Source organism: Bubalus kerabau, chromosome 2, assembly GCF_029407905.1.
Source record: "Bubalus kerabau isolate K-KA32 ecotype Philippines breed swamp buffalo chromosome 2, PCC_UOA_SB_1v2, whole genome shotgun sequence".
Lineage (NCBI taxonomy): Eukaryota > Metazoa > Chordata > Mammalia > Artiodactyla > Bovidae > Bubalus > Bubalus kerabau.
Genome location: NC_073625.1, coordinates 106122689 through 106148585, shown reverse-complemented (window position 1 = coordinate 106148585; position 25897 = coordinate 106122689). Strand labels below are relative to the sequence as shown.

Genomic DNA, 25897 nt, shown 5'->3' with positions numbered 1-25897 from the left:
CTATACACTCATTAATTTAATTTTAAAAATAATAGGGGTTTCCTTGATAGCTCAGTTGGTAAAGAATCCACCTACACTGCAGGAGACTCTGGTTCCATTCCTGGGTCAGGAAGATCCCCTGGAGAAGGGATAGGCTATCCTCTCCAGTATTCTTGGGCTTCCCTCGTGGCTTAGCTGGTAAAGATATGCCTGCAATGCAGGAGACTTGGGTTTGATCCCTGGGTTGGGAAGATGCCCTGGAGAAGGGAAAGGCTACCCACTCCAGTACCAGGAATTCCATGGACTGTATATACTTCATGGGGTTGCAAAGAATGGGACATGACTGAGCGACTTTCACTTTCAGTTAAATGTAGCACTGGGGAAACTTCAGAATTTTTTTTAATATAATATTTAATATTTTATTTTATAACAAATATTTTATAATATTTTATTTTTGAGTATATTGTAAACATTCAATTAAACTGCTATAGCATTAATTATTGAATGGCATATTGAATTAAATGCATTTATTGGTGGAGGGAGTATAATTAAATAAGTTTGTTTTATACAAAACCACATGAATTTTATTAAAATATTAGCTTAAAGTACTTTTCAGTTTATTTCAGTATCAAATTTTGGGGTATGACTTCATAAGTAGTGTGTATTGAAATCCCAGATCATTAAATTTCTAAAATGAAATCCACAATGATGATTTATTTCTTTCATAACCCTCTTCATAATTAATGCAGATTTAATTATGGGCAGTATTCTTGATTATTGATTACTAATAAAAGCTATTTCCTGGTGAGACACTTATTTTATGTTCATATTCTACATAGATGATGTTGGGTGTATTATTTGTGTTGTGGAAGGTCCATTTGTTACATTTTAAGTGGTAAAATGTCACCAGTTTGAAATAGAGGAGGATACCACGTTTAATTTAAGAATAAGCCTAAATTTATAGCTATTCAACATAAAGTAGAATATGTTTTGATAATCTGATAATTTTGAAACAACCAATATAATTATTAAAGTATAATGTAATTCATTTCAAAATTTCTATTTCACAAGAATCCTGTAAATGTATCTGACACATTATACATTCTGATTGTATGTACTCTGATTAATGAGGTTTTCCTGTATTTGTTGTTAATAGAAATTAAGAAGATTGAGATTTTATGTAGATTCTTTTCCAAAAACTTGATATAACCTTATATGTTTCAAAGGTTATGATTGAAAACCTGTAACTTATCAGGGTTAAATGAGCTTTCTTAAAAATTAGAGATACTGTTTCTACCCATTTTGAATTATCCCTGTGGCCTGTTGCCTCAGAGGAGTTAGCAGGCTCTTATCATGCTGACTCTATTATTAATAACTGGCTTCAATATTACTGGACAGATTGTTATTAATGTTTCCAACTCTTTAATCAAACTGGTTTCTGGTGTTTCTTTCATCCTGTTTGAAAGCTATTTATTTATACTCTGCTTTTCTTCAGATCCTTTCTTTAAATTTTATTTTGAGATGTGTGTACTTTTTCTCAAATCTGGTTAAAATAAATGTTGAAATTATCTGGGGAATATAGCTGTTCTCAGACTTGTTTCTTATCATTATTTTTTCTCCCCAAATTTCTTCCTAATCTGGCCAGTTTATTATTCTAGAAAATTTTGGAGGAGTTTTGTCAAGCCACTCCCTTTATTCCTTCAAATTCCATTTGGATTGAGTTTAGATCTAACTTCTACCACTTATTTGCTACAAGACTTTGGGCTCAGTTTCCTCATCTATAAATGAAAACATTAATAATACCTTTCTTATAATGCTGTGGGGAGGGTTAAATGAGTTATGTAGCATTAAGTGCAGTTATGTAGTACTACTTAGTTATGTAGCACTAAGTACAGTTCCTGACTCTCTGCAATAGTGGTAACTTTTATTATAAGAATGCATCCTTACTAACAGTAGCAGCTTTTTAGATGAGAACAATATGGAGTTTGAGTTTTCGCATATAGAGTTACCAAGCAGAACAGTGGGGATCTCACTAACCTGCTGGACAATGTCTATAGCAGTTAAGATACCTCTTTTATAACTTCTATGTAACTTTTATTTTTCCTATGAAATACCCTCTGTAGTTCCTGTTTCTTTTTCCTTGTGCACTGAATATAATCTGTACATATGAATAAATTATTATGTAAGTGTTGAAACTTTAAAGACAGTTACTAACACTGTTCTAGATTGTTTAGGAGAGAAGACTGAGCAGGGAGCAGATAGAGTTAATGTAGTATATATACCTAATACATTTTTCTAGAGCCAGGGAGATACTGAGAATGACATGTTTATGTTTTTTAATTTTTTGATTCAAATTGTATTGATTGTGTCATGAAAGTACTCTCTAAATTTCTGAAGATATTCATGTCATTTAAGATCAGTTTATAGAGGTAGTATTTAATAACAACAATAATAGTCAATAGTAATCTTGTAATTCAGACAATCTCTGTGTCTTCTCACATGACCATATTTCTCCTTTGTATTTGTGGGGGAAAAAGGTGATTGACTCATATCCATATTCAAGTCATTCTATGTAGAAAAGACTTTTGGCTTTTTACTATTCACTATTCACCATTTACTGGCCACTATTCAAAGTGCCACTGGTCACTCCTTGGAACTCTGAAGTATGTACTGTCTCATTAAGAAGGGCCTATGTTTTCAGAGTCTATAGCATAGGAGCCATATGTTCCTATGGCTGTACTTTGATTTTTCCATTTGGGCTAAGGCCCAGGTGGCACAGTGGTAAAGAATCTGCCTGTCAGTGCAGGAGATACAAGAGACCCGAGTTTGAGTTGGCAAGATCCCCTGGAGTAAGAAATGGCAACCCACCCCAGTATTCTTACCTGGAAAATTCCATGGACAGAGGAGCCTGGTGAGCTACTGTCCACGGGATTCCAGTCAGATGTGACAACACGCGTGCATGAATACACTCACACACACACACACTCGGAGAAGCTAATAAACAGGGTTATAGAATATACCAAGCTTTCCACATTTGGAAAGAAGGTTTGTATTGCAAAAACGCAGAGCTCTTGGAATTTCATATTAGGCAACACTTTAAAAAAAAACAGCAAACAAACATCTGTGGCCACCTTGACATTGGGGAATTTTTTACTGTCCCCTCTTTCCTGTGATTCTCCTTTCTTCCTCCTCCCCTCTCATTTCTATGCTCCTCTACCTTCAAACTGTTATTTAGTTCGTATGCAGCACACTTTAAACACACAAAAAGAATTATTCAGGTTTTACTCTTTGACCTTAACCAGCTTAAAAGCTATTTTTCTTAAAGGATATGGTTCCATTCCTACAAGGAACTCTAAGGCCAGTTTCAGACTTATACTAGAACATATGTTGTAGATGTGAAAGAAATAATGGATAAATAAAATGTCCATCATTGCAACTTGACTCATATTTTGACTCCTCCCCCTTCTTCTTTTTTTTTTTAATCTAGACAATAAAGGTATCTTTTGGGAATGTTCTTGTGAACAATCTTAAGCTATTCCAATTTTTTTTTCCTGTTGAGCTTCACATAATATAAAAACATTAATGATCCCTTAGAAAGGACTTGGCAAAAAGTATACCTGGGCTAGGGGTATATATTCAAATGTTTTTGAGTTTAGTTGATTTGTTTTCAAAATTAAAAAAAAAAATCCCATCTTTTATTTACTTTTGGAAGTATTCATTTGCCAAGTCAACAATCTCTGATCAAATTACACTGTAACCCTAAAATTAATGGCATTTGATGCTCCAGGGCAATAGGTATCACTGATTTCCACATCATTTAAGAAGTGCATGCACTGTGTACTTGTAGAAGACTTTACTAGGCACCCTGGGGACAATGACAAAATTTACTTAATGAGTCTATAAGCCACACTGTTGGAGAAAAAGCTATCTTCAGTCTAACCTCAGTACCCACCCTGCAACACACACACACACACACACACACACACACACACGTCTTTCTTTCATAAGGCATATTTTAAATTTAGGTATATATGCTTGTTTTGTTTAATTTCACTTTAGTTTTTTGAGGAAAGTTCAGGAAGTTTAAGGTACTGCATTACATGGGATATTACAGGAAGTAGTGGCAAGATTATCTGCTTGTTCTAATATTATTTACATGTCTGTCCCCCACCAGCCTGTGAAATCCTCACAAGCAGAAACTACATCACACGTATGATCTTTACTTTTCACTCTCAAATATAGTAATATGGCACATATTTGGGCACAAAATACATGTTCAGTTAATACACAAAGATCAGAGTGGTTAAATTCTCTCTTGCAGAATAAAACTTTAGTATAAAAGCCTTCAGAATATATCTAAATAGTTCAAAGTTAAAACCAACTACATAAAAATCATAGGATATTATTCAGCATCTATAACAAATCATTTATAATTAAATCCTTGTTTTTCATGCCTCTCAGGCTACAGAAAACAAGAATTTTTAAATTATATTTTATATTATTATTTATTTAATTATTTAAACAATCACTTACATTAGTATTTGAAATTCGAACTAGGGAAACCTTAAGAACTGTGTAGTTTCTTTCTTTCTTTCTTTTTCTTTCTTAAACACAGGGCATTGAGGAGAATAATGTATGGGAACTACATATAATGCTACTTCTTGTGTAGTCACCAAGTTGTGTTTGACCCTTTTGCAACCCCGTGTCTCTAGCCCACTAGGCTCCTTCTGTCCATGGGATTTTCTAGGCAAGAATACTGGAGTGGGTTGCCATTGGGCTTTATGAATTGATAGCCTTATTGGTTACAAATTATTATATTTTCCACTTCAAGCAAATGGTTGCATATACTATGGACATTGGGAAACCAAGAAAGATGATTAAATGGATTATGTAACCTTTTAAAATAGAGTTCAGTTCAGTTTAGTCGCTCAGTTGTGTCCAACTCTTTGCAACCCCATGAACCACAGCATGCCAGGGCTCCCTGTCCATCACCAACTCCCAGAGTCCACTCAAACCCATGTCCTTTGAGTTGGTGATGCCATCCAACCATCTCATCCTCTGTCGTCCCCGTCTCCTCTTGCCCTCAATCTTTCCCAGCATCAGGGACTTTTCCAGTGAGTCAGCTCTTCTCATCAGGTGGCCAAAGTATTGGAGTTTCAGCTTCAACATCAGTCCGTCCAATGAACACCCAGGACTGATCTCCTTTAGGAGGTACTGGTTGGATCTCCTTGCAGTCCAAGCGAATCTGAAGCGTCTTCTCCGACACCACAGTTCAAAAGCATCAATTCTTCGGCGCTCAGCTTTCTTCATAGTCCAACTCTCACATCCATACATGACCACTGGAAAAACCATAGCCTTGACTAGACAGACCTTTGTTGACAAAGTAATATCTCTGCTTTTTAATATGCTGTCTAGGTTGGTCATAACTTTCCTTTCAAGGAGTAAGCGTCTTTTAATTTCATGCCTACAATCACCATCTGCAGTGATTTTGGAGCCCCGAAAAATAAAGTCAGCCACTGTTTTCACTGTTTCCCCATCTATTTCCCATTAAGTGATGGGACCAGATGCCATGATCTTCGTTTTCTGAATGGTGAGCTTTAAGCCAATTTTTTTCACTCTCCTCTTTGACTTTCATCAAGAGGCTCTTTAGTTCTTCACTTTCTGTCATAAGGGTGGTGTCATCTGCATATCTGAGGTTATTGATATTTCTCCTGGCAATCTTGATTCGAGCTTATGCTTCCTCTAGTCCAGCGTTTCTCATGATGTACTCTGCATACAAATTAAATAAGCAGGGTGACAATATACAGCCTTGATGTACTCCTTTTCCTCTTTGGAACCAGTCTGTTGTTCCATGTCCAGTTCTAACTGTTGCTTCCTGACCTGCATACAGATTTCTCAAGAGGCAGGTCAGGTGGTCTGGTATTCCCATCTCTTTCAGAATTTTCCACAGTTTATTGTGATCCACACAGTCAAAGGCTATGGCATACTCAATAAATCAGAAATCAATGTTTTTCTGGAACTCTATTGCTTTTTTGATGATCCAGAGTATGTTGGCAATTTGATCTCTGGCTCCTCTGCCTTTAGTAAAACCAGCTTGAACATCTGGAAGTTCACGGTTCATGTATTGCTGAAGACTGGCTTGGAGAATTTTGAGCATTACTTTACTAGCGTGTGAGATGAGTGCAATTGTGCGGTAGTTTGAGTATTTTTTGGCATTGCCTTTCTTTGGGATTTGAATTACTAGACACTTAAACTAAATGTATTGAGAGTTATGGGTGTAAATTAGGAGAAAAATTTGCACCATGCTATATTGGTAAGCAAGGTAAGAGGAAGTGTCAAGATATGTTGGATTTGACTCATAACCACAGAATCTTCTGGGTAAATGAGGTTTGAATTAGCATTAGATATTGGAAGACGATATGGTATAGAAATTAAACACATGATCTCTAAACCAGACAGGCTAGATTCAGGTCTTATTACTGTTTTGCTGTGTGATCTTGAGCAAATCATTTAACCTCTCTGTTTCTTCATCTGGAAAATGAAACTGAAAATAATGCCTACCTCATAGGGTCATTATTAGGACTTAATGAGTTAATAAATGCAAAGTACTTATAGGAGTTTCTGGCACATAGTAAGGACTTAAGCATTAGCTATCATCATTATCATTATTATGTTAAGCTGGTCAATTCCTTCCTTTTAAATTTAATTTAATTTTTTATGTGAAACTGAGAATGGCTACATGGCTTGCTGAGGTTACACAAAGTGTTCATAATAACACTGGGACCAAAACTAGTTCTTAACTTCCACCTTAGAATCTTTCTACAGGATGAAATTGCCCCATGGCATATCAACATATGAAACAATTTAACTTAATAACTTTATAACTTCAGAGCCTGATAGTCAATTAGGATTATTGTTTCATGTGGTGCAATGGTTAATTTAATACATGGGTCACCAGTTCCAGCAAGGAAAGTGTATCTTGAACTCTAGAAAGTACTAAGAATATGTCACTTATTGTGCTTGGAATCTAGTAAAGTATGCAGATATGGAGAAACTGTTGAGATGTTGTGCATTTTTCACTAAGCCAAAATATTTGTTTTTCTTTTTTAATTCAACCAACTGGTTGTTCTTTAGAAGAGGTGAATAGACTTCATGGTCCTTTACATTCCTTTTGGTTCCTGTTGGTAGAAATCAAATACTGTCTTCTTATTCTCCTTGGGTTTGAAAAGGTACTTTTAAACAAAGGAATTGATGCTTATACAATGAAGTAGTTTTGTTTATGCAAAGGAACACATCCTGCTTTGAGAGAATTGTAAAACACTAAACCAAGTAAAAAGGATGATTTTACAATTAATATACTTAATTATTGGTGCCTAAATGCAGAGTTTGAATAGGTCAGAATCAGTTATATTTTTCATTTGTATATGAATTTTCTTTAGAATATTTAGCCTCTATTGTACTGTTCCTAAGTTCTGTCTAGATGACACACAGCCAAACTGTAGAGAAATATTTTAAGAAAGGTGGCTATCTAGGTACACAGGCAGAGTCTAGTTTAAAAAACTGGGAGACAAGGAGAAGGGCTTGAAACTAGTTCTGTTTTCTGATCTTTGTAATTCCATGGCTGCAAATGTATCACTTATGGGAGAAAAGGCACCTGGGAGTGGGGGAAGGGGTGGGGAAACACATGATGTGGTAAGGAGTGCTGTATCAGCATTATTTTGGTTCAAGCAACATGTAGCGAAAAAAAAATGATTAGAGGCATCAGACAAAGAAAAACATTTTTTTTCTTTTCTTTTAAGGAAGCTTTATTTAAAAGCATTGATTATTTTTATTTTTTCCTCCTAATAAAAGAACAAGGGGTTTCTGCTGTGGTTTCAGATCCATATTCTATGTAATCTTGTCCTGCTAGTGATGGAAGCTTCTTGTGGGATTTATTTCTGTTGTTGTAACACTATGTACTATATGCATTGCACCTGTTCACACAAAGTACATGGCACTGTGATGTTTGTACAGATAGATGCTTCAAATAAGAAACCAATCTGCCTTCTTCTAGAGTACCAATCTATTAGTTACTTAATTCAACTGAATTCTTTTTCTGTCTGCGATTTTGCTTATGGTCTTGATTTATTTACTGAGGAATGATTTCTTCTTTGCAGTTATCAGTTTTGTCTGAGATCAGTTTTCCTATTGTATGGAGTCTGTTTCTTTCAGAGCCTCTTTAAGACTGCTTTGACTTTAAAATCATTACTAGGCTTTTGTCAGAGCAGATTTGTTGACACTCTTTTCACATTAAAAAAATAAATTTATAAGATTGCACAAATAGGCTATGTATTTCACTATTTCCTGCTAATATGCAAAAAATGTATTTATGATAATTACATGTACTGTATGCCAGAACTGAAACAATGCATTCCTCATAATGGAGCATAAATAAAGAAGGTGGAGCCAGCTGCTCTTAAACTGTTTATTTGCAGCAGTAATGCTATAGAGAATATACCTTTTTCACTCTCTTAGTCTGGCAATACTGAACCTGTTGCTGCATTAGACGAGTTGCATTTTGCTGGATAGGGGAAGGAAGGCTGTCTGCTGTCTGGTAGGAGGGCTTTGTCTGTGCCTTTCTCTCTCTGTTTCTTTCTGTTTTTCTTTCTCTCTCTCTCTCCTCTTCTCTCTCTCTCACTCGCTTGCTCTGTCTCTGTCTCTCTCTCCCTTTCTGCCCCCCCTCCCTCCCTCTCTCTTGCTCTCTCTCTCTCTTCCCGTCTCTGTGGTTTGTAAGGTAGGTTGCAGTGTGTGTATATACACAACATCAAGAGCAGGAAAATGGACTCATTAGGGAGGCAGGCAGTCATTACCACTCACACTGTACTTCCAGGGAGACACCGATTATGAGAAGAGAAACTCAGCGCTGGGGAAGAAGGTAGGGCAGACAACTTTCAAAAAAAAAAAAAAAAATCCTGCTCCCTCAATCCCCCCTCTACCTATCATCTCCTTTAGCCCCCATGCTTTTATTCTTTCTCCCTTGAATTTTAATTTCCAGATTTAAGTTTGACAGAGCTATTGCTAGCTTAAAATTTGGAATATCTCTAGGAGGCCTATCCTCTACTAATTTTCTTCCTACTTATTTAAGGGTGTGCCCTTGTGATTTAGTTTAATTACTTTAAAAATAATTACAAACAAACCTATTTTTCTCACTAAAGTTCCAAATAAATCAGTATCTTTCACTCTTTTAAAACAGACCCCTCCGTATGTTTGTCAGTCTCTTTGCTTTTCTTGTCTGTTTATGCAATTCCATCTGTCTGTCTATATATCATGTTGTCCTTATTTATTGCAAACTGGGTTTTGTTAGTTATGTGCCAATGAGTTTTAGCTGCAGTGACAGCGTGGGTATTACTAAAGTGAGACTCTTGTTCTTTGTTTTACATTGAAGTTTAAAGTCCATATTTACAGTTTAAATCCTTGAAGCAGTTTAAATACCTTTTGCCAGTATATTTATTTGATGGCATTGGCCATAAGGTGAGGGGTTGTCACTAAGGGTGGGTAAAAATCTAGGAATTATTTTTATTATTACATACTCTTCTATATTACATCTGGGGATGTATTTTGAAAGGAATAAGTTATTCTGTTTTGTAACTTTTATTTTGCAGATGAACTTTTACATTTATAGGGCTATCACTGTGGTTAGTAAGAATGCAACTTTCTTAACAAGTTTTTATCTTGGGACAGTTTCCTTTTAGTATGTTACTGTTTATTATGCTTGGGGAGGGAGGAGTCGGGGGCTGGCCATCTTTTTACAAAGTGGAAGCTATGAAGTGTATCAGGCCATCTTGTGCAACAACTGTAAGTATTCATTTAACATTTCGGGAACTATAAATAATATATTTGTTAGTTCAAGCATAGTTTTGAGGTGCTTTCTTTTTCCTTTATTATTTATTTTTCTTTTTTATGGTGGGAAAAGTTGCCTTCACAACTAGCTGACATTGTTGAAGAGTTTTCCCAGAACAGTGTTCTTTGATTCAAAGAACTAGTTAAATAGGTCCATTTGAAATGGTCTCCTTAGTGGAGTTTTATTTGGGTTTGTCCGAAAGTAAAACTGTTACTCCTTTGACAAAAATTAAGTCAGGTGGTAAGATACACAAATATTTTCGACATACACATAGCAATGATAGAAAATGGATGCTAATCCATAGAGATCTTTGATAGTAATAATCACCTTTTTCATAATAAATTATTTATTTAATAGAAGTGGCACTTTTTTTTTTTTTTAATTCCATTAGGCCTCTCTGACAACACAAAGTAGTCCATAAAGCAATATTCTTAACCCACCTGGGATGCTGGAGCAGATTCCCAAACACATTCTCGATGTTCAAACCTAGCAAAATATTTATTAAAAATCCATTATTCCAAGAAGGTGGTGAACTTTTGCTACTAAAAGGTTTTTTTCCTTTTCTTTTAAAAAATTTGTTCAGAGACTTTTAATTTGCTTGTATTACAAAAACTGTCTTTTAAGTTGGAAGGCCAGCTTTGACCAAGAGTAGTACAGATGCTGAGGACACTCAGTGAGGTCCTGTCAGGGATTTTTTTTAACCCTGAAGGTCTAAAGGGGAACTTTGGGGGAACCTACTGAAAGTGTATGTTCATATTGTATGCAATATATGGTATTTCAAATGTGATTTTTTTTCCATTTGAGACTTTTGACCCAAACATTTGTTTAAAAACTAGTGTCAAAGTGTGCATGTCTGATGCACCTGTCATTTTCTATATTAATATTATGAGAACTACCTAAAATTCTAACCTTTTAAAAAGAAATCTTTACTATATCTCTTGACTAATAATTCTGTTTTTCTGTACACATGTGTATGAGCAGATACCTGTGTGCATGTGTGTATATATTTATGTACATATTCTCATACATGTGTGGATAAAGGAAACAGATTCTTTGAGGATATGACATCTTAAAATTTTATGTTAAGCATATTTAGGTTAATTAGAAGCAAGCAAAAAAAAATAGGTTTTTAAGAGAATATGAAAATTTCCTTTAACCTTCTAGAAAGAGTAACAGTAAACATTTAGTCATTTTTATGGTCGGTTTGATTTTTAGAATGTGTCTATATTTTCTTTTGCATTATAATTCTGAGCCTTCAGTAGATCTAAAATATTTTTAGCATGAAAAATAATCACAGCCTTTTCTTGGAGGGACTGTCACAATCTAAATACAGCAGGACATAATAAAACGTGCATAAGTAAACTTAAAACCAGTGTATTCTGCTATATAGGGATTTGGAAAGCTGAAAGGCTTGCATCACAGGAGGGCTATAGAGTGCCAGAAGAATTCATTAACCAGCCTTACTGGTTATGGTGGGCTTTTCCTATTAGCACATGAAATCTGCCTGTTGAAGCCCGAAGTCTTGGTTAGGTCACAGTATGTTTCGTTTTAATGTTGGAGCAGACAGTTATCTAACACACCCACATGAGGAAGTGTTCTAAAGCAGTTATTTCATGCTTTGCCATGCCCTGTAGCTAAAACAGTTTGGTATTGAGTGACGTGTTATGTGCTTTTTAACTCCTATCCGATGAAAATCAGTTTTGACTCCTTGAAAAGGACCAAAATAGTGGAATGCAAGGCAACGTAATTCAAATGCTAAGCACATGTTGGTTCAAACTTTTTTCTTTAACTTAAGGGGAGAATCACTATGGTCATTTTTAATATAAAGACTATATAGTGATTTCTTGGATTGTACTCATTAAGATTTCAAGACTTTTGGATACTTTTCTTCTTCACATTTTTTTCTCCAGAAGCCTACATTCATCAAAGGAATAGCAGCTGCATATTTATCCCTGAAATGTGAACAAATAAATGGTATTCCTGTTTATTTATCTATTTTTGAATTTTAATGATTAGTCCTTGTGCTAATTAACAAATTCCCGTATTCATAAAATCTGGCACTTCATAAATATCCAATTGTGTGATTATCTACACATGTTCTGGCTTTCTATAAATATAGAAATTATCAGTGGCTGTGTTCATGAACTTACCCAAGATTGAGTAGCGGCTAGTCCTGCTGCCGCAGAGGAGCCAAGTTCAGACCCTGAGCAAATGCGTTGCCGCAGGGTCTGGCAAGGTGTGTAGAGGCAGCATCTGGCTGATACTAACTAGTGATCCTTTCTGGCAAAGGAAGCACTGATGTTGACATTCTTTGAATGCCACTAGTTCCAGCCTTCTTCAGTCCCAAGGGTGGCCTCTTTTAAGTCTAAAACTTGATAATAGATATTAGAGCTGACTTGTCTTGGAGGCCACTTTGGAAACATATTTTAGCAAACTACATTTTCCAGTGGAAAATGTACTTTATTAAACTTCTACAAAGGAATAAGCTGGTACCTCACCTTAAGGTCCTTAGCCAGTGAGAATGTAATTAGCGGGAAGAGTTGCGTAGCACTGAAAAGAAAACTTAAATATTTTCATTTATTTATTTATGTATTTTTCATTAAGATTTTATTTATTTTATTTTTATTTTTTAATTTTATTTTATTTTTAAACTTTACAATATTGTATTGGTTTTGCCAAATATCAAAATGAATCCTCCACAGGTATACATGTGTTCCCCATCCTAAACCCTCCTCCCTCCTCCCTCCCCATACCATCCCTCTGGGTCATCCCAGTGCACCAGCCCCAAGCATCCAGTATAGTGCATCGAACCTGGACTGGCGACTCATTTCATGTATGATATTATACGTATTTCAATGCCATTCTCCCAAATCATCCCACCCTCTCCCTATCACAAGCACATAGAAATCATATACTGCTTACATAGTAATGGTTCACCCCACATCAAGGGCAATAAACACTAGCAATTGTGCAAGTTTGTACATCTAAGAGTTATTATTCAATTAGAAATCAACCCTTTTATATGATTTTTTTTTCATGTTGTATAAGCCATTTTGGTTAGCTTATGTAACATTATTTATAATGTTTCTAGAGTCAGCATTGGCCATTTGATTCTTTGCTCCAGACTTTCAAATTACATATGCAATTCCCAGTTTATTTGGCAAAAACTTGGTGAATTTTGCAGTTTTCTTGAAAACCAGTCTTTCATGCATTTCCATTGCTTATGTAATTTCTAGCATTTTGCAGAATCCTCAGGGATTATAACCAATGGCAAATAACTAGCAAAATCCTTTCAATTCTTTACCAAAAACCCAAGGGCAATATCTGTATCCTAGAATTCCTAGAGAAAGTCTAAATTCATGTATTTTCCTGTAACATAGATATTATATAATCATCAAATAACATTGATGTCAGTTATGTTTAATGTATCAAAATAGATTCTTTGAGCTCTATTACTTCTAATTTCAATGTGGGCTGTGGGAAGAAATAATGCCATCTATTATTACTATCATGTATGTGTAACCACTACAGCAGATGTTAGAAACAACATTTAAGGGCCTATAAGAAAAAAGGGCTTTTCTGCCACTCTAGCTGTTCAACTGTAATAATGAATAAGTGGCGTGCTATTTCCACACTAAAATGTGGGAAAATTATGCTTGACTTTGGCTTCATAACCTCTTCTCTACTCTAGGATCAAGCTTTTTTTGTGATTCTACAGTTCACTTGAAAATAATCAGCTTGAGGACATGGAACTTGCCTTTCTGGAATCTTTTGACACTCAGTTGAACCTTCAGCTTAGGGTATTCTGTAGTTCAGTTAACCAGTGCTACCCTTATATAACTGCTTTAACTTAGGGAAAGTTAGCTACTGACTTCCAAGTGAGTATGCTGAGAAAGGAGCAAGGGCTAAATTCATTGATCCATCTATTTACCAGATGGAAACTAAAGGTATTATTACTAATTTCTGAATATGGAGTCTTACCTTTGAAACTTTGATGGGAAGGGTGGTAATTATTGTCCTTTGTGTTTATTTTCTTAATACTACAAGTAATTTTGCCACTGCGTAATTCTGTCATGAGATATGATGAATTCAACATACATATTACACATTATGCATTTAAAAATGTTAAGAATTTATTTGAAAGCTTTACATAATAAATAACTAATGTAAAAATTTGCATTCAAAAAAATATAAAACTATTTAATAGAGTGTGGGGTTTTGGAGATTAAAAAGATGTTCAGTACATTGAAACTAAAAATGGTAATAATTATTCATCTTAATATATAATAGTATTATTTCATTCTTTAGAAATTTTCCATCTAAACTTTTTTTGAAAACCACATTTGAATTTAAATTATTTAAATTTTAGTTCTGTCTAATGTTTAGAAGGCTATTTTTTATTAAATGAACCTGAATATTTGCTATTTTTTCCTTTTCTTTCAGAGATGTTCTCTGAATTGCTATTGTAATCAAATTATGATTTGTTGTTGACAAATTTCTTTTATAGTATGAGATTCTTTCCATAAATGAAATGCAAGTGGGAAAAAGTTAAAGGAATGTTGTCAGTTTGCTTAGGTACCAAATTAAAACTAAGTAAAAAAAAACTAAGTTTAAAAAAAAAACAAAAACTATTACTAGCAGAAAACTATGAATCTCTTAGGTGATGTAATTTTTCTGGGAGATAGTATGTATGTATATGAACACTGTATGATTATTAATATAAACAAAATCCCCTTATTTAGACACCAAGACATTTAAATAATGAGAATATGGTCCTCTCTTTTATTGTTTAAATAGGAACTAGGCAAATATAAGGGGCTTCCCTGGTGGCTCAGAAGTTAAAGCGTCTGCCTGTAATGCGGGAGACCTGGGTTCAATCCCTGGGTCGGGAAGATCCCTGGGAGAAGGAAATGGCAACCCACTCCAATATTCTTGCCTGGAGAATCCCATGGACAGAGGAGCCTGGTGGGCTACAGTTCATGGGGTCCCAAAGAGTCAGACACGACTTCACTTTCACTTTCACTTTCAGGCAAATATAGGTAATCTCAGGGACGGCTTTATACGGTTGGTTTGTTGTTGTTTTTTACTGTTTTTGAATACTGGACACACTAAAATTCTTTTTGACCCAATAAACTACTTTGGGTCTGTGCATATTTACTAACATCTCCATCTTCTGGGTTGTTTTCACTTGTCACCCCAGCTTTATATTGGGCAAAAAGAGCTGAAGTCATTCTTACTTTTTCTAGTTGTTCAAATCAACAAAAAGCTTTATCCCTTCACCTCATCTCTAGAGGAGAGAAGAATAGAGATGATTAAGAAGCAAATGAAGATAAGAATATGTATAAGTAAAGCTGAGGGTGAAGGGAAAGGGGCCTTTTGAAGCTTCTAAATGTGTAAGTGTAATGAAAGAAAAAGACTTTCTCCCCAACACTCAATAAAAGCCATCTGAGCTATTGGACACAGCATTCTCTTCTCCCTATGCCTGTTTAAAAAAACAGATTTACCTAAATTCTCCTTCTCCTCCAAGAAAGAGTCCAATGGTACCACCAAGAGAAGATCACAGGAGAGAAAGTCGTAAGGAATCACATTTCTAATATATTCACTGCCAGATTTTCTTCATATCTTTTTCCGTTTAAACCTTGGGTTGGGGATTATGAGCAAACTTTCCTAGTTGGTAAATCGATTTCATTTTTTTTGGTAAGAAGCTGCCCAACAAAGCATTCCCAAGGCATGCCACGGAAGAGCATCATGAGTTTAATTAAAATGGGTAAAGTGATTGAGTAAGTTTATGTGCATGCATGTGTGTGTGTGTGTTTCTTCTCTTAAAGTTAAATGCTTTTTATATGAAACAAAACAAAAACAACTCTAAACTTCGTGTCAGTCTGAATGGATTTAGATTTCTTTTTAGAGCAGCTTTCTGAAACCATTTTTGTATAGTGGTTTTGAGCAGCACATTCTATTCCCTGTCCACTTGCTTCTTCACTTTTTAAATGTTAAATAACTGTGAATAATTCCTTAGTTTAAAAAAAAAATGCTTTTTTGATGGGCTCAGAATATACCCATAAATATAAAGATGTGCTAGGACTTCTTTACAATACTATCAGCGTAGCATGAAAATACATGAGTGAAAGTTTTAGGAACTAATTTTTTCCCTGGTATGTTGAGAGAAACCCTATGGTGTGGTAAACAAACCAAACCAAACCAACCAACCAACCAACCAAACAAAAGACAGTGTCTTAGAGAACCGAGGCATTAACTAATGTCAAAAAGGATTTAAAGTGGTTGAATTGCAGACCTGGTTTCTAGTCCTAACTGATTATATGACTTTGAATAAATCATAATCTCTCTGTTCCTCAGTTTCTTTGCCTGTAAAATGAAGGATAAATTTCTTCATTAGGTTTTCTTTTATCTTAAAGATTGTGTGCATTTATTATAAGTATATATATATATATGTACATATGTAATTCTGCTTGCACTTTCTACCTATAAATGGCAAATGTATGGAGAGAAGTTTAGGTTGGTAATAATGGAAAAATAAAGGCAATTTAGGTGATCTAAGAGACTACACACACACTTTAATTTTTTGGCTATTGTTGTCCTCAGCTTAAGTAGATATCACAATATATTATTAGGGCTAATTAATAATTCAATGAATGCAGTAAACCAAAAGTTGTCGTTTTTCAGACAAAGTGACATGATTGCCTATGGATGGTTGGATAAAAAAGCTACTTTTAACTGAATGAAGCACAGTATGGTTACTATGGCTCCATTCCTCCTCAGTGGCCACTAGGTGGAGAGGTGGTCCATGTCCATGGCCTTGCCCGTGGTAAACAGCTCACTTCCAACTTTCTATTAGCAAAGCTGCCCTACGTGCATTTGAACAAAACTGTGAACATACACATGACATTTTGCAGAAACCATCAGAGAATATATTCTCTTCTGTACAGGCATGATGTGGTAGTCCTGAAATGCAGAGTGATTTGCCCCTTCTCTGACCACTATTAATGTTGGTGGACCTGGGAGAAGGCCAGGTTAGGACTCAGCTTTTAGTTGTCACAATAGGGCCTCCTACCTTTTTCCAATTTGTCCATTTTGAAAGGGTCCTGAAATGAATGTCAGCACGACAGTGCCACCTTGTGTCCCTATTGCTGTGAGAGTAACTGATGCATGACACAGTGAAAAGGAAAGAACAGGAATTTGCAAAAATTGGGCGTATTGTTCCAACCTCTAATTTTGCAGTAACCGCATGAAAATCTATGTTTTAGTGTATTTGGCAATTCTTACATGCAGAGAGAAGTTAGGATGTGTTCACTTTGCCCATTCTCTCATTCCATTGTATATTAAAAATACTTTAAAATTCCAGGCACAAACAGGAATGTGTTTAATTTAGAATTGGGGATGAAGAAGGCAGGAATTGTCAAAGATACTCACCTAATTCTTACCACTTGTAAGGCCTCGGCCCTGTTGTTTTAGACTGTGAGGTGATCCTTGATCCAGCACATTCTCACAGCAACTTTTATAGGCATACCTTGGTAACATCACTTTTTACATTGTACTGCCATTGTTTGTAAGCATATCTTTCAACTGAACCATGATTTCCTCCAGGATAGTGTTTGGGTCTTATTCATCCTTCTGCCTCTAGAACTTTCTGTGGGATTCAGCCCAGAGGCACTCAAATGTTTGCGATCTGAATAAATGATTATGTCAGGCTTGTTTATAACTTGTTTTATTTTTATTTTTTGTTTTTGAATTTTAAGTAATTCTAGAGCTTTTTCTCTTTGGAAAAATGCTATCAGATACCACCTACTCTCCAAACATCTCTTTATAAATTTATCAATACTTTCTCTCATATTAAAAATGATTGTTTTTGATTTTGAAAACAATGTATTGCCTTTCCATAAATGTATATTGTAGTTGACTTTGGGGTAAAGATAGTTAATCTCTAGTTCTATCTTTACAGTAAATTTGCTATATTACTTTAGGTAAGATACCTAACTTTTCTAGATTTGTTTCCCATTCATTAAATGGGCAGGCTAGACTAGCTGATTTTAAGATACTTAAGAAAAGTTTTTTGTCAATATTTTTGCTAGATTTTATTGCAACAGCTGTGTGAAAAAAAAAGTGTCATGATCAGGTTTTCATTTTATAGAGACTATTTTGATGGCTGAGAAATAGTATTGGAAGGCATCAGACAGAGGGGAGGAGACTAGAAAACTAATGAAAGCAATAGTCCAAGTCAAAAGAAATGAGACTAGGGCTGTAGCTGAAAGGCAAGGTGGGAAGGGACACATGAAAGAGACAATTAGAAGGTACAACGTTCAAGACATATTGGATGTGGGATGAGAAAGAGCAAGAATTAAGGTAGAATTTGGGGGTAAGGGGATTGGCTAATTGATTTTTGTTAATTAGCCTTTCTTCTAAACTTTATATGTAAAATAAATTATAATAAATAACAAGATGAGCCTATGATTTGGTATAGAACTATGGACTACTTGCAATTTAGAAACGTGTGATGTTCAAAATTTTTATATAACACTTGAGTGTTATATTAAATGAGTGTGTAGTTTTAAATTTCAGATTTTTTGCATGGAATTTATATATGGAGTTTTTAGTCTTTGTATTACCTGAAACAACAAACTGTATGACTTTGGCGAGTTGCTTAGGCTTGTTAAGCTTGGTTTTCTTATTTGCAGAAAGGTGATAATAAATGTTACCCATCTTATCTACCTCACAGGGTAATTGTGAAGATTAAATGACAATGTATATGGAATTTCTTTATAAATAGTAAAGCACTATACCAATTTAAGAACATTTTTATACCAATTTAAGAACAATTTAAAGAAAGAATGGATAATTATAGACCTAAATCAAAGCAAAACACACAAATTTACAAAACACTGGAATTCCAGGCATTTCTTCATTGGAGTGCTTCTCAGTGGTATGGGCTCTCTGGTGATGACTAGATATGTTTAGCCAATTTTCTAAGTTTTTATTTAAAAACCTGTAATAATAATGACAACAGCAATAATGGCAATGTTGGTGAGCCTAAAATTAGTGTTTTTTAAAGACAGATGTTTAGATAAATGTTTTATGCATCGTTTATAAGTTCATTTTTTGATTGAAGTATAGTTGATTTTAGATACTAGTTTAGTTTCAGGTATAAAACAGTGATTCAGTATTTTCATAGATTATACTCCATTTAATGTCATTACAAAACAATGATTATATTTCTCTGCACTGTACAATATTGTTGTTGTTTAGTTAAGTTGTGTTGGACTCTTTTGTAACCACATGGACTGTAGCCCATGAGGCTGCTCTATCCATAGCATTTCCCAGGCAAGAATACTGGAGTATGTTGCCATTTCCTTCTCCAGGGGATCTTTCCAACCCAGGGATCAAACCCATGTTTTCCTGCATTGGCAATTGGCAGGAGGATTCTTTTTTTTTTTTTTTTTTTTAACACCAAAGCCATTCTGTATTGGGGTATAGCTGATTAATAATGTGGTAGTTTCAAGTGAACAGTGAAGGGACTCAGCCATACATATACACGTAACCATTCTGGCAGGAGGATTCTTTACCCCTGAGCACCAAGGAAGCCCTGCTGTACAATGTGTCTTTTGGTAAATTCATTTTTGAGAGTGGTATCTCTTAAAAGAAAAAGTAAAAATTAAAAAAAAATAAGTAAAAATTTTAAATAACCAAATATGAGGAAAAATTTTATCGACCTTTTCGGTATTGTATTATTGGACTCTAGTCCAGTAGTTCTTAAACTTTAGTGTGCTTAAGAATTACTGTGGGTGTTTGTTACAATTAAGGTTTCTGAACTCTCTCCCTCCTAGGATTCCATTATGGGTTTCAGCTGGTCCACACATGTTAGAAAGCGTTTTACTTTTTGCTATTGTACATCATAATCAGCTAGGGGATTTTTAAATGCACAGATTTCTAGGTTCTACTCCCAGATATCCAATATCGGAATCTTTAGACTGATATTCAGGCATCTGTATTTTACAAAAACTGCATTGTAGATTCTAATAATGTTGGAAGTTTTGAGATTCACTCTTGTGTTTAGGGTATATTTTTAAAATATGTTTACTGTTGCATCTGAATACATTCTCATCGTTCACATTATTCCTTCACTAAACATAATCTCAATTTAAATAGAAGGGTAAGTTGGTACTGTTATGTAAGAAAAGTTTAGTCTTGAAAAACAGCAATTACCACTCTTGCCATATAACACCAACATTAAGGAAAACAGAAGTTCCTGAGCACTTTTCACATAAATTGCTTGATCTTCACAGCTCTGTTGTATACTTTGTTTTTCGCTTTATGTTACAGGCAACAACCCTGAAGCTCATAAATTGCCAAGTTCACATACCTGTTAGGTGTCAATGCCAGGATTCAGAACATCTGTATTCTTTATACAGTATCATCGCATTTTGTCTCTAATCTATTAAATCTTTACTAGGCTTCTATTCGGAAAAGGCAATGGCACCCCACTCCAGTATACTCTTGCCTGGAAAATCCCATGGATGGAGGAACCTGGTGGGCTGCAGTCCATGCGGTTGCTAAGAGTTGGACACAACTGAGCGACTTCACTTTCACTTTTCACTTTCATGCATTGGAGAAGGAAATGGCAACCCACTCCAGTGTTCTTGCCTGGAGAATCCCAGGGACAGGGGAGTCTGGTGGGCTGCCGTCTATGGGGTCGCACAGAGTCAAACACGACTGAAGCGACTTAGCAGCAGCAGCAGCAGGCTTCTATTATGTTAAGTGATGATGTTTAGCTTTAAGGGCCACAGAGGGCTTTCCTGATACAGTGTAAGTATTGTTTACACCATGGAAAAGTAATTGAATTTTTTTCTTATTCTTCCATTGAGAAATAATTTTTAACTGTAGGTAGAATTCAAGTTTTCTGAATGGTAAGGAGCTTAACTATAAATAAGAATTGTTATTGAACTACTAAAAAATGTTTTCTACAGGATCACTTTTAACCCCCATGTCTTTGCTATGAGGTGTTTTTTTAACTGGTTTACAGATAAGGAAAGTCAGGTTTGGAATGGGTAAGTGACTTACCCGAGTTTTCAAATCTAGTAATCCCGTGGATAGAGGAGCCTGGGATGCTACCATTCATAGGGTCGCAAAGAGTCTGACACAGCTGAAGCTATTTAGCACACATGCGTGCACAAGTGGCAGAACCAGGACTGACCTGTGGTTCAATCTGATTTTGACATCACAGTTAATGCTCTTAACCCCCAGTACCTGCAATTCTAACTCTGTTTTACAGGTAATCTGCAGAATCAGACTGCCCCCACAATTTGTATGTACAAGCCACTAATTGCTAATTACACTTTGTTGGGAATTAAGTTCTTTTTTTTTTTTTTTTGCAGGGAACAAACCATTTTGCCACACTTAATCGAGTCTAGTAATATTTTTTTTAAGTCTAATAAAGTTTGGTGTTAACTATGCATAAAGCCTTAGGGAGGTCAGTTGACGTGAGCTATCTTTTGTTTATATTTTTATTTGAGAGTTGAAACTCTTTGTTGGAACAGAATATTTGAGTGACAATTTCAATCTTGCCTTGTAGGACCTGCCATCAACACAGCAGTTTCATGGCCTCCATAGACATGTTATTGGTCTTAAAATAACTGGTTTGCATTTAAAATAAAATAAAAACATTAATAGAATCAATGCATCAGTACTTTATAAAATTCAAAAACTGATTCCTGAGCATTCCTGATATCCTTATTATTTTGTTTTAATGCCTCGTGGTATAAAATGACAGCCTATGTATACATATGAATTGCTAAAAATGTTATGTTTGTGAGTTTTTATAGATTTAATAATATTTTAAATGCAATAGGGTTGTTAACAATTTTGGAACTCCAAAATGTATCTTTTAAGTATGAAAATAATTATGAAAATATTTATAAATTTGTTATGCATATATTTTGAGGATATTATTGATTCCTCTGTAATTATGTATGAAAACATATATTTTTAAAAGAGACTCACAAAATCATTAAGCAAGGGATATAGTGTTGTCTTTAGCAGACTTTCAGGTTTATTAGAAAATTAGGTTTTATTTCAACATTTTTCTCTATGGGTGGTCTTTCCCAAACAGCATTCTTTAAATTCTGTTGCACAAATGAATGCTACCATGAAAAGAGAAGGGTGAAAACATAAAATGAAGACTTTCACCTATACTCCTTTTTCAGATATAGAAATTAAAACATGTATTTTTTTCTAAAGAAAGTCCCATTTAGCAGCAGAGCATAAATTGGAAAATTTGGTCAGTGATTTATTTAGGCTCCACAGGGAAAATCTTGTAGGGTGTTTTTGAATATCCTAAATTTATTTTGATTTGAGACCAGCTTAAAGGGCATGTCTATCTTAAAACAGTTCTCCATTTTCCTGAGAAAAATTCCAGTGGAGCTAGTTGTGGGAGGTAGTATCCCAACAATGAATCTTTGGGGCCAAATGAGCACTTTAACACAACTTACTCCATCCATTTCCTTAAACCAAAGACTGTCTTGTCCACTGGGCTTGTTTAACTTTGACTGCTAATTTTATTTCTCTGCAGAGTCAAAGGAGACAGGGAAAAAGGAGGGAAAATAACTATGGCATGTGGGTGAGGTTTTGGCTCAGGGAATACATTTTAAAAGATCCTAGCCAGTGCAGGGATAAAGAAAGCAGTTGGTGTCTGAAATTTACCCCTGATTTAGAGAGTAAGAAATAGAAACCAATAGATACTAAACAACTTGCCTAAAGTTACATAGTAGTTTCCATTGTTGAGATTAGTCCTAGGAACTAGGTTACTTGTTTTAATAAGACAACTGGACAGTCCAGCTTCTCTGTTGATCACGATGCCTTTCTAATAACACTGCTTCTCCTTTTTCCCTCCTTCTTTTTTCTTTTTTCTTGGCTACTGTCTTTTAACATCTAAAAAAATATTTCTTCTTATAATTTCAGGCTTAGAAGCTAGTTGAATAAATATGTTTTGATTATTAAGGCCATTTAGAACTAGCTGAACTGTAAGAACAGTGTGTATCATGTTAAGCCTCTTGCCACTGTTTTATTGGAGTTATGTAAGAAATGAACATGGAACCAGAAAAAAATAGTTTTGAATAAATTTGGTCTGAATTCATGGCATATCTCTAAATATGAAAAATGTGATGCTGCACTGTGCTTAGTCTCTCAGTTGTGTCCAAATCTTTGTGACCCCATAGACTGTAGCCCACCAGGCTCCTCTGTCCATGGGGATTCTCCAGGCAAGAATACCAGAGTGGGTTGCCATGCCCTTCTCCTGGCGATCTTCCCAACCCAGGGATCAAAATCAGGTCTTCTGCATTGCAGGTGGATTCTTTACCATCTGAGCCACCAGGGAAGCCCCCAAAATATGATGGACACCTAATAAATGACAGGCTATTATTTCTTTGCTTGTTTTTAGATTTACAAAAAAAGAAATGAGCCAGTGGTAAAGATTACTCATAGTACTCTCTCTCACACCATGATTTCCTCTATTAGTAACATCTTACATTAACATGGTCCATTTGTTAAAATTAATGAACAGATATTGATACATTATTATTATATAATGTTCATAATTTATTCAAATTTTCTTAGTATTTTAAAAATTAAATTTCTTTAAACAAACAAGAAAACCAGTTCACCCATTTCACCCATCCCTAACCTCCTGCCTCTGGCAATCACCAATGTATTCAATGTGTCTATGAGCTTAGCCTAAAAATATATATATTTAGATTCCACATGTATTTCTCTTTCTCTATCTGGGAATTCTCTGGTAGCTCAGTTGGTAAAGAATCTGCCTGCAGTGCAGGAGACCTAAGTTCGATCCTTGGGTTAGGAAGATCCCCTGAAGAAGGAAATGGCAACCCACTCCACTAGTCTCGCCTGGAAAATCCAATGGACAGAGGAGTCTGGTGGGCTACAGTCTATGGGGTCACAAGAGTTGGACATGACTCAGTGGCTGAACCACATCTGACTTACTTCACTTAGCATAATGCCTTCAAGGTCCATCCAAATGGCAAGATTTTATTCTTTTTTTATGGCTAAATAATAATGTATAGCCAGATAGATAGATGAAACAGTTCAGTTCAGCTGCTCAGTCATATCTGACTCTGCAACCCCATGGACTGCAGCCCACCAGGCTTCTCAGTCTATCACCAACTCCTGGAGCTTGCTCAAACTCATGTCCATGGAGTCGGTGATGCCATCCAACCATCTCATTTGTCACCCCCTTCTCCTACTGCCTTCAATCTTTCCCGGCATCAGAGTCTTTTCCAGTGAGTCAGTTCTTCACATCAGGTGGCCAAAGTATTGGAGCTTCAGCTTCAGCATCAGTCCTTCCAGTGAATATTCAGGACTGATTCCTTTAGGATTGACTGGTTGGATCTCCTTGCAGTCCAAGGGACTCTCAAGAGTCTTCTTCAACACCACAGTTCCAAAGCATCAATTCTTTGGTGCCCAGCTTTCTTTATGGTCCAACTCTCACATCTGTACATGACTACTGGAAAAACCATAGCTTGACTAGATGGACCTTTGTTGGCAAAGGTCTGTATAGATCAATGAATAGATAGATAGATATTGATTTCTTTATCCATTCATCCAATGATGGACACTTAGGTTGTTGCCATATCTTGAGTTCTGTAAATAATGCTTCAGTGAACATGGAGGTACATAAGTTTTTAGAATTAGTGTTTTTGTTTTCTTCAGAAAAAAGTCCAGAAGCGGAATTGCTGAATCATATGGTATTTCTAGTTCTGTTTTTTAATTTTGGCACATCTCCCTACTGTTTTTCATAGTGGCTGCTCCATCATGCAGAAGGTTTCCCTTTTTTCCCATATTCTTGCCAATGCTTATTTCTAGTTCTTTTGATAATAGCCATTTTAACAAGTGAGGTAATATCTCATTGTGGTTTTAATTTGCATTTCCTTGATGATAAATAATGTAGAGTGTTTTATTGCATAGGTAGTGACCAACTGTATGTCTTCTTTGGGAAAATGTCTATTCAGATCTTCTGTGCATTTTAAAAATTGGATTTTATTTTATTTTTTGCTACCGAGTTGTATGAGTTTTTCAAAATATGTTTTGGATATTAGCCCTTTATCGGATATATGGGTCACAATTTTTTTTTTCCCATTCATTTTGTTGATGGTTTCCTTTCTGCTGAAGCCTTTTAGTTTGATGTATGGCAACCCACTCCAGTGTTCTTGCCTGGAGAATCCCAGGGACGGGGCAGCCTGGTGGGCTGCCGTCTATGGGGTCACACAGAGTCGGACATGACTGAGGTGACTTAGCAGCAGCAGCAGTCCCACTTTGTTTGTTTGTTTGTTTGTTTTTTTGCCTTTGTTGCTTTTACTTTTGGTACAGATTAAAAAAATGATTTCTAAGATCCATATCAAGTGACTAACCTTGTTAACTTGTTTTCTCCTAGGAGTTTAGTTTCAGGTCTCATATTTAAGTCTTTAATCCATTTTGAGTTAAGTTTTATGTATGGTGTAAAGAAGCAGTTCAGTTTCATTTTTTTGTATGTGACTTTAATTTTCCCAATACCATTATTGAAGAGACTGTCCTTTCCCCACTGTATGTGTGTCTGTTTTTATGCCAATACCTTACAATTTTAATGATTATAGCTTTGTAATATAGTTTGAAATCAGGGAGCATGATGCTTCCAGCTTTGTTCTTTTTTCTCAGGATTTTTTTGATTATTCAAGGTATTTCATTGTTCCATACAAATTTATGAGTTTCTGTTCTATTTCTGTGAAATGTGCCACTGGGATTTTGCTAGGGGTTCCATTGAATCTATGTTTACTTTGGATAGTACAGATATTTTAACAATATTAGGTCTTCTAATTTATGAGCATGAGATATATTTTTATTTGTGTTTTCTTCAATTTATTTATGTCTTGTAGTTTTCACTATATAGGTCTTTCACCTCTTTGGTTAAATGCATTCTGAGTTATTTTATTAATTTTTAAGTAATTGTAAATGAGATTGTTTCCTTAATTTTTTTCTGAT

The 25897-nt window shown here is 35.3% G+C and overlaps 1 protein-coding gene across 23 annotated transcripts in view; it reads left to right on the top strand.

Moving 5' to 3' along the window:
• ZBTB20 (zinc finger and BTB domain containing 20) overlaps positions 1–25897 on the top strand; it is an 869429-nt gene that overhangs the window by 40151 nt on the left and 803381 nt on the right. For 17 of the 23 annotated variants that reach the window (XM_055568262.1, XM_055568234.1, XM_055568263.1 and 14 more), the window contains exon 1: positions 7776–8893. The exons of the other annotated variants lie outside the window; for them this stretch is intronic. The gene's annotated coding sequence lies outside the window, so the exon portion shown is untranslated. Of the gene's footprint in view, positions 1–7775; positions 8894–25897 lie in introns of those variants that run through there. 23 annotated transcript variants of the gene reach the window in all.